The sequence below is a fragment of the Pogoniulus pusillus genome, chromosome 9 (genome assembly GCF_015220805.1).
Source record: "Pogoniulus pusillus isolate bPogPus1 chromosome 9, bPogPus1.pri, whole genome shotgun sequence".
Lineage (NCBI taxonomy): Eukaryota > Metazoa > Chordata > Aves > Piciformes > Lybiidae > Pogoniulus > Pogoniulus pusillus.
The window spans coordinates 33,288,573-33,303,554 of NC_087272.1; the positions used below are offsets into that span (position 1 = coordinate 33,288,573).

General features: G+C 49.8%; 1 long non-coding RNA gene across 1 annotated transcript; it reads left to right on the forward strand.

The window, feature by feature from the left end:
• The first annotated feature begins 9,108 nt into the window (after nucleotides 1–9,108).
• LOC135178493 (uncharacterized) lies at nucleotides 9,109–11,888 on the forward strand. The gene is made up of 2 exons (XR_010303571.1): nucleotides 9,109–10,221; nucleotides 11,023–11,888. It is a non-coding gene; the product is annotated as an uncharacterized LOC135178493 (long non-coding RNA).
• Nucleotides 11,889–14,982: the final 3,094 nt, after the last annotated feature.

Consider the following 14,982-nt stretch of genomic DNA (forward strand, 5'->3'; position numbering starts at 1 on the left):
AAGCTGGGCTGCTGTTTCCTCTTCCATTTCTGTAAAATTGGTTTGTGATTTACACTGACTGGAGGGGAGAGGTGAGAGAATGTGAAAGTTGTTTGATGACAAGAAATGGAAATCTCTCTTCATCCAAATGCTGCTAGGGTAAAGGCTACCACAAGCTTCTCATGAATTTACTGTCTTCAGAGGTATCAGACTAACTTAATCTGTCCCATCTAGTCCCGGTCCTGTCAGAATGTTCAGATGCCAGTAGTACAAAAAGTGGTGTGATGGGTATTTGCCCACTGGAAGCTGTATTGATCTATGTCTTGTATTGCCCACAAAGTGGGTTTCTGAACTGGACTCCAGATATGAATCACAGAATCATAGAATCAACCAGGTTGGAAGAGACCTCCAAGATCATCCAGGCCAAACTAGCACCCAGCCCTAGCCAGTCAACTAGACCATGGCACCAAGTGCCTAATCTAGGCTTTGCTTGAACACCTCAAGGGATGGCAGTGTAAAAGATTCCAGTCCCTGGCCAGCCAGCCCAATGGGAGCTGCTCTGCAGGCAGGAAGGAAACAGCTTCTTAGCAACGTTTTCATGATGTAGTAGTGTCTGAATACCTAGGATCAGTGGTTCTGCTTACAAGAAGATGTTGTCATCATAGAAACACAGAATGGTTTGAGTTGGAAAGGACCTTCAAGAGCATCCAGTTCCAACCCTTTTACCATGAGCAGGGACACCTACTAGAACAGTAGTGCTGTGTCCAGTTCTGGGCTCCTCAATTCAAGAGAGATGTTGAGGTGCTGGAACATGTCCAGAGAAGGGCAACAAAGCTGGTGAGGGGCCTGGAACACAAACCCTATGAGGAGAGGCTGAGAGAGCTGGGGTTGTGCAGCCTGGAGAAGAGGAGGCTCAGGGGTGACCTCATTGCTGTCTACAACTACCTGAAGGGAGGCTGTAGCCAGGTGGGGGTTGGTCTCTTCTCCCAGGCAACCAGCAATAGAACAAGGGGACACAGTCTCAAGTTGTGCCAGAGGAGGTCTAGGCTGGATGTTAGGAGGAAGTTCTTCCCAGAGAGAGTGATTGGCATTGGAATGGGCTGCCCAGGGAGGTGGTGGAGTCACTATGCCTGGGGGTGTTCAAGCAAAGCCTGGATGAGGCACTTGGTGCCATGGTCTAGTTGATTGGATAGGGCTGGGTGCTAGGTTGGCCTGGATGATCTTGGAGGTCTCTTCCAACCTGCTTGATTCTATGATTCTATGATTCTAAGAAGGCTGCTAGAAGGTCTCCCCTGAGCCTTCTCTTTTCCAGGCTGAACAACCCCAACTCTCTCAGCCTGTCCATAGAAAGGATTCGTTTGTTTGTTGGCTTGTTGCAATCTATTAGTGCAAGGCAGAGCACCCTACAGGCACAAATTAGTCCTCGCTGTGGCTGCAAAGCATTGCAATCACCATTTCAAAAGCTGTTGGGCAGGTATCCAGCCTCAGATCTCACCTTGTGTTGGGAAGACTCTCTCTCTACCAAGGTGCCCTACCCCAGCTCACTGTGAGCTAAGCTCTCCCCACCCTAGCTAACAGCACTAATTAAGAAAGTTTTTGGCTAATTACATTTCATACTGCCGCTTAGGTTGACCTAATTAGTGCTTGGCAAGGCTCTGTAAGGAAAGTTAGTCAGTGAAGAATTAGGCACTGTGTGGCAGTAAACAACTCAATGCAGGCAACCTCCAACAGACACAGCTCTTCACAGGGGAAGCCACACAATGGTGTTTCTTTGGGGTAAATGTTAGCAGCACGTTGGAGGGAAACACTGAACGGTGGTTTGCTGCAGGGTAAGCACTGCCCAGGGTGCACCTGGATAATGGGGGAATTGTCACAGGATCATGGGATGGCAGGGGCTGGAAGGGACCCAAGGAGATCATCGAGTCCACCCCCCCTGCCAGAGCAGGACCAAACAATCTAGCACAGGTCACAGAGGAACGCAGCCTGGCTGCAGCAGGAGAAGTGTGGCCAGCAGGGCAAGGGAGGTGATTCTCCCCTTCTACTCCATTCTGGTGAGACCCCCACTGCATCCAGTTCTGGAGCCCCCATTACAAGAGGGATGTGGAGATGCTGGAGTGTGTCCAGAGAAGGGCCATGAGGATGCTCAGAGGGCTGCAGCAGCTCTGCTGTGAGGACAGACTGAGAGAGTTGGGGCTGTTCAGTCTGCAGAAGAGGAGGCTCCCAGGTGACCTTCTTGTGGCTTTCCAGTATCTGAAGGGGGCCTACAAAAAAGCTGGGGAAGGACTTTTCAGGATATCAGGGAGTGACAGGACTGGGGGGAATGGAGCAAAGCTGGAGGTGGGGAGATTGAGACTGGACATGAGGAGGAAGTTGTTGAGCATGAGAGTGGTGAGAGGCTGGAAAGGGTTGCCCAGGGAGGTGGTTGAGGACACATCCCTGGAGGTGTTTAAGGCCAGGCTGGATGAAGTTCTGGGCAGCTTGATCTAGAGTAGGGTGTCCCTGCCCATGGCAGGGGGGTTGGAACTGGATGATCCTTGTGGTCCCTTCCAACCCTGACTGGTTCTATGATTCTATACTCAGACAGGCCTTGAAAGCCTCCAGAGAAGGAGACTCCACAACCTCTCTGGGGAGCCTGTTCCAGTGCTCTGTGACCCTGACAGTAAAGATGTTCCCCCTTGTGTTGAGGCAGAACCTCCTGTGCTGCAATTTACACCCATTGCTCCTTGTCCTATCCCAAGGAGCAAGTGAGCAGAGCCTGTCCCCCCTCTCCTGACCCCCAGCCCCCAGATGCTTACAAACATTTATCAAATCCCCTCTCAGTCTTCTTTCCTCCAGACTAAGCAGCCCCAGGTCCCTCAGCCTCTCCTCATAAGCCATGCCCCCCAGTCCCCTCATCATCCTTGTAGCTCTCTGCTGGACCCTCTCCAGCAGATCCCTGTCCCTTTTCAACTGGGGAGCCCAAAAGTGAATGCAGTATTCAAGATGAGGTCTCAACAGGGCAGAGTAGAGCAGGAGGAGAACCTCCCTTGATCTGCTGGACACACTCCTCCTAATACATCCTAGGATCCCACTGGCCTTCTTGGCCACAAGGGCACATTGCTGTGCCATGGTTAACTTGTTATCCACCAGGACCCCCAGGTCCCTCTCCACAGGGCTGCTCTCCAGCAGATCACCTCCCAGCCTGTACTGGTGGAGTTTGTTATTCCTCCCCAGATGCAGGACTCTGCACTTGTCCTTGTTGAACCTCATCTGGTTCCTCTGTGCCCAGCTCTCAGTCTGCCTAGGTCCTGCTGGATGTCTTCACAGCCTTCAGCTGTATCAGTCAAGCCTCCCAGCTTCCTTTTTCTGATGTCCCAGATCCTTCTTGGCTGTGAAGGGCTGTATGCAGTGGTGTGCTGCAGGATGGTGCAGGCATTGTGGCCAGGGATGCTCCACCCAGCCTTGCCCTTTCCTGCAAGCCTGTGCAATTGGCTGGAAGATGCAAACGACTTGATGAAGCCTACTTTCTCTTTCAGTGCTGCAGACCATACATTGTTAGGGAGAAGAAGGAGCCTTAAGCTCCTTTCCTGGCTTACCTGGCATGTGGAACCCCATTGCAGTCCAATCCAGGGATCTTTGGAGGCTCTTACACCCACACAACATGCTACTGAAGTTGTGCCAGGAATGACACAATGGCATTAGCTCTTCCTAAGACTGAACAAGAGTCCTGACATCTGGCTGCACTATGTCATCTGAAGGAACAGCAAGGATCATGCTGGGAGTAGCTCGCTGCTCACTTTGCTGAAGCAGTGCTTGAAGGTCAGTAGCAAATATACAGTCACAAAAAAGTTGGTCAGAAGAGGCCTGTCAAGTTCATTGACTCCAACCTCTTTCTGGAAGTGGAACTACCACCAATGCTGGTTGATCAGGCAAACTGTGACTTTGATCATGACTTGGAAACATCCAAGCAGTCCAGAGCCAGCCCACCCACACCCCCAAACCCCTTCTCCCCTCCAGGAATGCTCTTCCAGTGCTGCACTACTCTCCTAGTCAACATGGTTTCCGTAATGTCCAGCTTGAACCTAGCCATATCATACATCACCTGCCACCTCTGAGAGGAGTTTGGTTTTTGCACTGGCTCCTGACATGTCAAAAGCCCTTGCTGAAGTTAATCTATACCCTATCCAGCACTCTCCTCCCATCACTACAGGCACTCATTTCACCACAGGCTGCATTCAGGTTTTGTCAAGGAGGATTTGCCCTTGGTTTACCTTCCTGTCCATACATGATTGGAAATGATTTCCAGATGCCACAGGATCTTTCCAGCAACTGAGGTAAGCTTGGCTGCAGTTCCTCCTCCTCCCTGGGCTTCCCTTCTGCCACACATAAGAGGAGATACACCATTAGCTTTTTTCTGCTAAGAATCAGAGGTGCCACTCCCTGTGGTTTGCAGGTTAGCAGCTGTTTAGGAACTGTTCTACAGGGCTCTCACCTGGACTGTGTTTCCTACATGCTCTACAGACTGCCATCACTCCCAGATCATTCTGAGAGCTATGCAAGACACCAGTTTTCCCTCATAGAGCATACAATCCATATCCTTTAGAATCATTTGGGTTGGAAAAGACCTTCAACATCACTGAGTCCAAGCATTATCTAACTCTACCAAGTCTGGTGCTAAACCATGTCCCTCAGCACCACATCTAATTTCCTTCATTTAGACATGGCTGTCTGGTTGGAACATGAGAGAAAGGGGAGATAATTCAGACAGAAAATTAACCTAGGCTGATGATAAGCATTAGCTACCTTCTTTTCACTGAATAAACCTTGATGTTTTCAGCTTTTATCACAGGGCCACAGGATGTTAAGGGTTGGAAGGGACCCAAGGAGATCATAAAGTCCAACCCCGCTGCCAGAGAAGGACCACACAGTCTAACACAGATCACAGGGGAACACATCTGGACAGGCCTTGAAAGCATCCAGAGAAGGAGACTCCACAACCTCTCTGGGGAGCCTGTTCCAGTGCTCTGTGATCCTTACAGTCAAGAAGTTCTCTCTTGTGTTGAGGTGGAACCTCCTGTGCTGCAGCTTACACCCATTGCTCCTTGTCCTATCCCAGGGAGCAATGAGCAGAGCCTGTCCCCTCCTCCTGGCCAGCCCTCAGATACTTATAAACTCTTTGTTATGTTGTAAAACTTGGCTACTTTCCCCCCTGTTATTTTAGAACAGGAGACCTTCATCTTTTCTTCTTTTGGGGTGGAAGATAGTCTGGGAAATGCTTTTGCAACAGTAAAGTAATTACACTTCTTTTTTGGATACTAGCAACAAGAATTTGACGGTAGAAGCATTTTGTAAATCACAGCAAATGAACTTAGTGGCAATTATGCTGTGCTCAAGTTAACTTCACCCTCCCAAGATACAGAGCTTACTTAATGTAATTTAATTGATGCTTTGGACATGCAGCATGCGTGCAAGTATTGCATAGCTGAGCGTGAAAAACATAGGAACCACTTTGCCTTGCCGTTCACAAATCACATCACGCCTCGGACTCGATCATCTGAGAGGTCATTTCCAACCTTAATGATTCTGTGAGTCGATGACCACAGAATTATAAAGATGCTAAAGAACACAGTATTCCACAGTATTTCACAGTATCATCAGGGTTGGAAGAGACCTCACAGATCATCAAGTCCAACCCTTTACCACACAGCTCAAGGCTAGACCATGGCACCAAGTGCCACGTCCAATCCTGCCTTGAACAGCCCCAGGGACGGCGACTCCACCACCTCCCCGGGCAGCCCATTCCAGTGTCCAATGACTCTCTCAGTGAAGAACTTTCTCCTCACCTCAAGCCTAAATCTCCCCTGGCACAGCCTGAAGCTGTGTCCTCTTGTTCTGGTGCTGGCCACCTGAGAGAAGAGAGCAACCTCCTCCTGGCTACAACCACCCCTCAGGTAGTTGCAGACAGCAATAAGGTCACCCCTGAGCCTCCTCTTCTCCAGGCTAACCAATCCCAGCTCCCTCAGCCTCTCCTCGTAGGGCTGTGCTCAAGGCCTCTCCCCAGCCTCGTCGCCCTTCTCTGGACACGCTCAAGCATCTCAATGTCCCTTCTAAACTGGGGGGCCCAGAACTGAACACAGGACTCAAGGTGTGGTCTAACCAGTGCAGAGTACAGGGGCAGAATGACCTCCCTGCTCCTGCTGACCACACCATTGCTGATGCAGGCCAGGATGCCACTGGCTCTCTTGGCCACCTGGGCACACTGCTGGCTCATGTTCAGGTGGGTATCAATCAGCACCCCCAGATCCCTCTCTGTCTGGCTGCTCTCCAGCCACTCCGACCCCAGCCTGTATCTCTGCATGGGGTTGTTGTGGCCAAAGTGCAGCACCAGCACTTGGAGCTATTGAACCCCATCCCATTGGACTCTGCCCATCTGTCCAGGCGGTCAAGGTCCCGCTGCAGAGCCCTTCTGCCCTCCAACCCAGCCACATCTGCCCCCAGCTTAGTGTCATCTGCAAACTTGCTGATGACTGACTCGATGCCCTCATCCAGATCATCTATGCAGATGTTAAAGAGGATGGGGCCCAGCACTGATCCCTGAGGCACACCACTAGTGACAGCCACCAGCTGGATGTGGCACCATTCACCACCACTCTCTGGGCTCGGCCCTCCAGCCAGTTCCTAAACAGTTGACATTTAGGAGCTGACATCACAGAATGATCTTTTTTTTTTTTCCCTAACAAGTGTTTCCTTAATCTCTTAAACCCCAAATGTAGTTCCTACATTTTGTACTTGCTGTATACCCAATGTAAATCTTAGGTCCTGTTTTGTTTCTATCCCTTCTGATATCTGAAATTCATATCTGAGAGGACAGCATTAAAAAATGAAATTGCAGAAGCCATCAAGGGCAATCAATCATACTTATCTAGATTGTTTTAGTAAACAGACTTCCCTCTGAGAAATCAACCATGAAATCAGTTAATGGAATTAAATGAATTGTATGTGGAAAGCCTGCTCTGTGCTCTGTGTATGACCTCGGCTCTTGCTGCTTTGGTAGCAGGCATGCACAGGTTCTGTGGAGGTCTGTGCTATATCAGTCACCAAAAATTACCTGCCAGCTTTCCAGTCTTCATCCTTCAGAGCTGGCTGAAGGTTCTGGCCTTCAGCCAGAGCTGGCTACACAATCCAACTGCATTGTTCTCCTCTCTGAGCTCCCAGGGAGCTGTCCTGCCCTATGCACACGGTGTTGTGAGATGATGCTAGAGGTGGCAAGTCAAAGCACAATATGAGAAGGACAAAAACACAAACCTTATGAGGAGAGGCTGAGGGAGCTGGGGTTGTTTAGCCTGCAGAAGAGGAGGCTCAGGGGTGACCTCATTGCTGTCTACAACTATCTGAAGGGACATTGTAGACAGGTGGGGGTGGCCTCTTCTCCCAGGCAACCAGCAATAGAACAAGGGGACAGAGCCTCAAGTTGTGCCGGGGAAAGTATAGGCTGGATGTTAGGAGGAAGTTGTTGCCAGAGAGAGTGATTGGCATTGGAATGGGCTGCCCAGGGAGGTGGTGGAGGCACCGTCCCTGGAGGTGTTCAAGCAAAGCCTGGATGAGGCACTTAGTGCCATGGTCTAGTTGACTGGACAGGGCTGGGTGCTAGGTTGGGCTGGGTGATCTTGGAGGTCTCTTCCAACCTGCTTGATTCTATGATTCTATGAAAATATTTTTGCAGTGCTGTAGCAGTGGCACATGCAGGATGTATTGCACAGATGTAAGTGCATTAGGTATGTGGAACTTAAATGTTCACAGGATCACAGGACCACAGGATGTTAGGGGTTGGAAGGGACCCAAGGGGATCATCGAGTCCAACCCCCCTGCCAGAGCAGGACAATCCTATCTAACACAAATCACAGAGGAACACATCCAGACAGGCCTTGAAAGGCTCCAGAGAAGGAGACTCCACAACCTCTCTGGGGAGCCTGTTCCAGTGCTCTGTGACCCTGACAGTAAAGAAGTTCCCCCTTGTGTTGAGGCAGAACCACTTTTGCTGCAACTCACACCCATTGCTCCTTGTCCTATCACAAGGAGAAAGTGAAAAGAGCCTGTCCGCCCCTCCTGGCCAGCCCTCAGATAGTTATAAATATTTATCACATCCCCTCTAAGTCTTCTTTCCTCCAGACTAAACAGCCCCAGGTCCCTCAGCCTCTCCTCATAAGCCATGCCCTCCAGTCCCCTCATCATCCTTGTAGCTCTCTGCTGGACCCTCTCCAGCAGATCCCTGTCCGTCTTCAACTGGGGAGCCCAAAACTGATCACAGAGCAGAGTAGATGGGTAGGAGAACCTCCCTTGATCTGCTGGACACACTCCTCCTAATACACCCCAGGATCCCATTTGCCTTCTTGGCCACAAGGGCACATTGCTGTGCCATGGATGTTATCCACCAGGACCCCCAGGTCCCTCTCCACAGGACTGCTTTCCAGCAGATCACCTCCCAGTCTGTACTGGTGGAGTTTGTTATTCCTCCCCAGATGCAGGACTCTGCACTTGTCCTTGTTGAACCTCATCTGGTTCCTCTGTGCCCAGCTCTCAGTCTGCCTAGGTCCTGCTGGATGTCTGCACAGCCTTCATCTGTATCAGCCAAGCCTCCCAGCTTGGTGTTGTCAGCAAACTTGCTGAGCAGACACATCACAGAATCACAGAATCACAGAATGAACCAGGTTGGAAAAGACCTCTAGGATCATCGAGTCCAACCTATCACCTAACCCTTCTAATTAACTAACCCATGGCACTAAGTGCCTCATCCAGCCTCCTCTCGAACACCTCCAGGGATGGGCACTCCACCACCTCCCTGGGCAGCCCATTCCAGTGCCAATCACTCTTGCTGTGAAGAATCTAATCTTTGCTCCTTTCCCACCTCACATTTCCCCCTTTTTTCTCCCAAACTCACAGCACCTGGGTGCTGTTGCAGTCTCCTCCCACCCCAGGTGTGACTACTTTGCCCTCCCTGCTCACTCCCCTTTATAACCAGCCCCAGAAGAGGCAGTAGCTCCATGTTTGCCCATCTGGGCAGAGGATCCTCCTCCCATCACCTCTGGTGAGTCTCCCACCCTGGTGAGTGCACTGGGTGAGTGGTGGAGGTGATCAAAAAGGCCGGGGGGCCTGGTGGCCCCCCGGCTATTTAGGACTAGGCTTGATGATTGCTCTAACATCACCCACGGGTGCTGGCTGAGCTCCTCTCTGCTTAACTGCTGCTTTCTGCTCGCTTGTCAGTGTGAAAAAGGGCAGGACTCAATCTGTGAAGCGTTTTGGGAAGCACTGAAGGAGCATGGAGGGAATGTCTGCGAGTCCCTGACAAGGAAAGTGGGACACAACTCCAATCTCGTTGGCACTCCTTTGTGTCAGAGCGGCTCAAATTCTGCCCTGTTCTGTAATTAATCTAGAACTGACTTTGTTCAGTACCAGGTGACATCCTGACTGGGAAGCCAGCTCCTGCTTTATCCCTGATCAGCATCTCCACCACACACACATCCATCCGCTTGTGCTCCAACATAACAGCTACAGCTCCCTGGAAGGAAAAGCAGTGCAAGGAAAGAAAGAGAAGCCAGAGAGGCTGAACTCTGAATGGGAATTTCTGGCAGTTGCTACTGGGTGTGTGAGAGGGAAAGAGAGCATTAGCAAGGCAGAGACTCTAGGTCTGGGCCTCCTAGCCCAGTTTTTCCCAGACCTACAGGTGATGGGCTGCACATATGCATGAGTGATTCTGTCACAGAGGAAAAGGAACGGTTTGCTGCCCCAGCCCACTCTGTTCAGATACCTCTTCTTGTTAGGTTTCTTGCAGGGTTCACTATTTCCCTTTTTCTTTTCCCTAAAGGAATAATGCCCTGTTGTTAGCCTGCTCCTGAACACATTCCAAGATGGTGTCAGATGAGTGCAGATGCCAGAAGTTCTCCTCCCTTGCATTGTGTAGCGTTCATTGTCAAATCACAGACAATTACTTTACCTGCTAGTTGTCAACATCAAAACAGACAGGAATTCTTTACCTCCAAAACTGCTTACTCAGCACCATCTTCTGCTGACTTTGCCCTCCTCTCAGCCTGTCTGGAAGGAATGAATGGGGTGGAAAGGAAGCAACAAGCTTTCTTTCAAGCTGTTGCTCTCAGGGCTGAGCTGAGAAGCTCTCTGGAAGGATATTCTTGCAGAACTGGAGCTCTGAACTTCTGCAGAGCAGCTCCAAGAGCCCAGCACCAAGGAAGACAGGTAGCCATAGAAAAGGCAAGTGAGAACCTTTATAATTCCTAAGCAGCAGTGCAAAGAGTATTCTGTGTTTCTGAACAAAGAATCCTCTTAGAAATCCAACAAGGTAGAGCCAGGCTATGGTTAACAGCTTACAGGTCCTATATACAGCCAATGTAAGGCAGCCACTTGTACAGGGCTGTGACAAATCTACCACCCATATCACCAGCAAGCCCCAGATAACAGAAAATAAGGCCAGAATTTAGATCCCCCCCAAAATGTGACTATCCACTGTACTAAACATTGTAGGTCATCCTTGCATCTGTGTGAACACATGGGAACAAACTTGGTGCTCTGCTTTCTGTGTTATGTATTCGATCACCTAAACCAAAGCCAGCTAATTTGTGTTCATTTTGGCTTAGAGAGAATAAACTACAGGTGATGTCCTGCCTTTCGTGTAACAGCCTGTGAAGGAGCCAGGCACCCCCTGCTGACCTGATACATCTCTAAGGGCATTATGAAGTCAGCAGATCTGCTTGCAGAGTGCTGTATTACTCAGTTTAAGGGCAGAAGGGCAGGGAAGTAGGCCATGCAAAACCCGATTAAATCAGCTTGTAATTGTGAGGATAATTTATTTACTGATATTCGGCCACAATCAGTAAGAGGAACAAGAACAAGTGATAACAGGACTGCTGCAGTCTCAAGAAAGGATAAGGTTTGGTGTTGATGCTTTGCCACACAGGAACGAGCAAATTTGTTTTCAACAGTTTAACTCTAAGTGATTAGATAGGGTGAGACAGGTTTGTTACTAGTAAACCATATATCTCTCTTCTCCAAAAGAGTACACAACATCTATGGAGCATAACTGATCAGACACACCCTAGAGGAGATACACCCTTCCTACCCTTGTAAGCCAGCAAAATCTACAGCTTCATCTCTGACCGATAGCATGAACCATGCTGGATGCTCAGCATCTCACCACATGTAAACCCAAGCAGATCTTCTCAAGGCAGTGGAGCAAAGCCAGCCCAGCTCAGATCTGCAAACCTCCACACATGTGTGTGTCTGCCTGTAGGAGCCATTTGAAGTTCTCTGCCTCCAGAACGTGCATCGAAGACATACTGCTCAGAAACATTCACCCCACTCAGGAATCAGAGATCCTTTACATCAAGAGCAACCTTTACTCGGTCCTCTTGCTTAAGTCAGGCCAGAAAATGTCATCAGCAGTTCCTCAGTGCAGTGCAACACACTGCCCCTGAACCTGGGTTTGCTTATCTGAGCTCAGATATCTGTACTAATAGCTACAATTACTATTTGGTGCATTACGCTGTCTTACAAGCAGGTGTAAATAGAAGAACCACTATGCTGGCTGTAAAACAGCAGCCCACCCCCAGAAAAGTCCCTTGTAGGCTCACTACATCTTTGAAACATGAAATCATGCAATCCTACTGAGATTTAAACTGTCTCAGCACAGTGACCTGTCTTTCAACCAAATACAATCCAGTTCAAAAGAGCTGTCCTTCTCATTTCTTAGTAACTAGAGGGTTCTCAGCATGGTTTATTGAAGACTCCCCAGCTTTGCACTCCTTGAGGACAGATGCAGAAGAAGGAAGGAGTAAACCTGGGCTCATTTCTCTGAGTAAAATCACTGTTTTTCAGAGGAGGATGTTACTGTGCCTCCCAGAAGGCACATGGCTCATATGATAGCACATTAGAATCATAGAATGGTCTGGGTTGGAAGGGACCTCTGAAGGTCTTCCAGCCCAATTCTCCCCGCAGTCATCAGGGACATCCTTGACTAGATCAGGTTGCTCAGAGCTCTGTTGAGCCTCACTTTGAATATTTCCAGGGATGGGGCCCCAAACAACTCCCTGGACAACCTGTTCCTGTGTTCCACCACCCTCATGGTAAAGAAACTAAGAGTTCACTCCACCTCTGCGCCTAGTTTGATGCTGGAGTGGCATCCACCAACCCATAACAGTTCCTCAGGAGATGAGATGCTCATCTGCTATAAACCACCAGGATTTTGCTGATCTAGCATCACAGAACAACATGCACTGAGTTTCCTGGTAGCATTAGATAGTGGTTGGAACTGATGATCTTAAAGGTCTTTTCCAACTAAAACAATTCTATGATCTCTGATTCTGTGACTAAGGATCTCGATGACATCATGCTTAGCATGTAGAACCTTTGAACAGCAACAAGCAGATCTGCCTCCACACAACTCAATACTCAGGCATTAAGTAGTATCCCCTCAAAATCACAGTATCACAGTATCATCAGGGTTGGAAGAGACCTCACAGATCATCAAGTCCAACCCTTTACCACACAGCTCAAGGCTAGACCATGGCACCAAGTGCCACGTCCAATCCTGCCTTGAACAGCCCCAGGGACGGCGACTCCACCACCTCCCCGGGCAGCCCATTCCAGTGTCCAATGACTCTCTCAGTGAAGAACTTTCTCCTCACCTCCAGCCTAAATCTCCCCTGGCACAGCCTGAGGCTGTGTCCTCTCGTTCTGGTGATGGCCACCTGAGAGAAGACAGCAACCTCCTCCTGGCCACAACCACCCCTCAGGTAGTTGCAGACAGCAATAAGGTCTCCCCTGAGCCTCCTCTTCTCCAGGCTAACCAATCCCAGCTCCCTCAGCCTCTCCTCGTAGGGCTGTGCTCAAGGCCTCTCCCCAGCCTCGTCGCCCTTCTCTGGACACACTCAGGCATCTCAATGTCCCTCCTAAACTGGGGGGCCCAGAACTGAACACAGCACTCAAGGTGTGGTCTAACCAGTGCAGAGTACAGGGGCAGAATGACCTCCCTGCTCCTGCTGACCACACCATTGCTGATGCAGGCCAGGATGTCACTGGCTCTCTTGGCCACCTGGGCACACTGCTGGCTCATGTTCAGGTGGGTATCAATCAGCACCCCCAGATCCCTCTCTGTCTGGCTGCTCTCCAGCCACTCCGACCCCAGCCTGTATCTCTGCATGGGGTTGTTGTGGCCAAAGTGCAGCACCAGCACTTGGAGCTATTGAACCCCATCCCCTTGGACTCTGCCCATCTTCTAAACCAAATAAGCCTGAAATTCTCAGGCTGAGCTGTTAGACTTTCTGATCTCTCTGTAGCTTGTTTTCTGCTGCCTCTGGCCTTTTCACAGCTCAGGTAGGCAACTCAGTAGCACAATGATTTGGTAAATACACACAGCTTGGTCTTTACAACTACCTGAAGGGAGGTTGTAGTGAAGTGGGTGATGGTCTCTTGTCCTTAGGAAATGAGAGGTGACTTCATCAATATTTATAAATATGTGCAGGGTGAGTGCCAGGAGGCTGGAGCCAGGCTCTGCTGGGTGATGCCTGACGACAGGACAAGGGGCAGTGGGTGGAAGCTGAGGCATAGGAGGCTTCATGGAAACACGAGGAAGATCTTTTTCCCTGTGAGGCTGACAGAACACTGGAACAGACTGCCCAGGGGGTTGTGGAGTCTCCCTCTCTGGAGATATTCAAAACCTGTGTAAATTTGTTCCTGTGTGATCTGCTCTGGGTGATCCTGCTCTGGCAGGAGGGTTGGACTGAATGAGCTCTGGAGGTCCCTTCTAGCCTGTGACATTCTGTGATTCCGTGAAGTGACAGTACAAGAGAAAATGGGCTCAAGTTGAGCCAGGGGAGGTTTAAGTTGGATATTAGTAAGAGTTTCTTCACTGAAGAGTGGTCAAGAATTGCAACAGGCTGCCCAGGGAGGTGGTAGTGTCGCCACCCCTGGAGGTGGTCAAGAAATGTGTGGCTATGGCATTTCAGAACACGTTTCATTGCCACAATGGTGTTGAGCTGATAGTTGGACACAACGACCTGGAAAGCCTTCTCCAGCAGACATGATTCTACGAGGAACTCTGTGCATAGATATCTTTTGCAGAGTCTGGTCCCAATTTCTTTGCTACCTCTGCTTTACTGCAGACCATCAAGTCTGGCACTTCCCAGAGCAAGGTGGCTGCCACTTGCTCCAGGTCCAGTCACGTCTCTGATATTTGGGAAGGTCTGCAACGAGAGGAGCAAGTGATGAAAACTGGGTTCTGGTAGTCAGCCTTTTGGCCAGTCCCCCTTGCCAAATCTTAGCAACGTGTTTAAAGTTCACAAGTATATATTATGTAAGAAACCACCGTGGCTTACTGGGCACGTGTCTGCTGTGATACAACACACAGGACCTGTATCCTTTGCCTGGCAGACAATAAGGACTACAACATTTACCCTGCTCAGTGCTTGATGCAGCTTTTGTGAGGCTGATGGCTGTGCACAGGCACAAAACCTCCATTCTTCCACTCAACCAGTGGGACCCTGAGAAATAGTGTCCTGGTAGCATAAGACCTTCCTGCTTCCAATTCCTCACTGTGGCTTTGTCTCACCATGCAGCTGAGAAATCACAGAATCAACCAGGTTGGAAGAGACCTCCAAGATCATCCAGGCCAACCTAGCACCCAGCCCCAGCCAATCAACTAGACCATGGCACTGCCTCTTCCAGTCTTTGCTTGAACACCTCCAGGCACAGTGATCCACCACCTCCCTGGGCAGCCCATTCCAACGCCAATCACTCTCTCTGGCAACAACTTCCTCCTAATATCAAAACTATTCCTCCCCCAGCACAACTTGAGACTGCAGTGAAATTCATCACACTTGTAAATCTCAGAGGTTTACACTAACAAGGGATGCAAAAGCAAGTGTTTAGTCATAAAGAGACAACAGAGTGAGAGAGGAGAGACCTCACCTGGAGTACCATGTGCAGCTCTGGGACTCTCAACAGAAGAAAGACATGGAC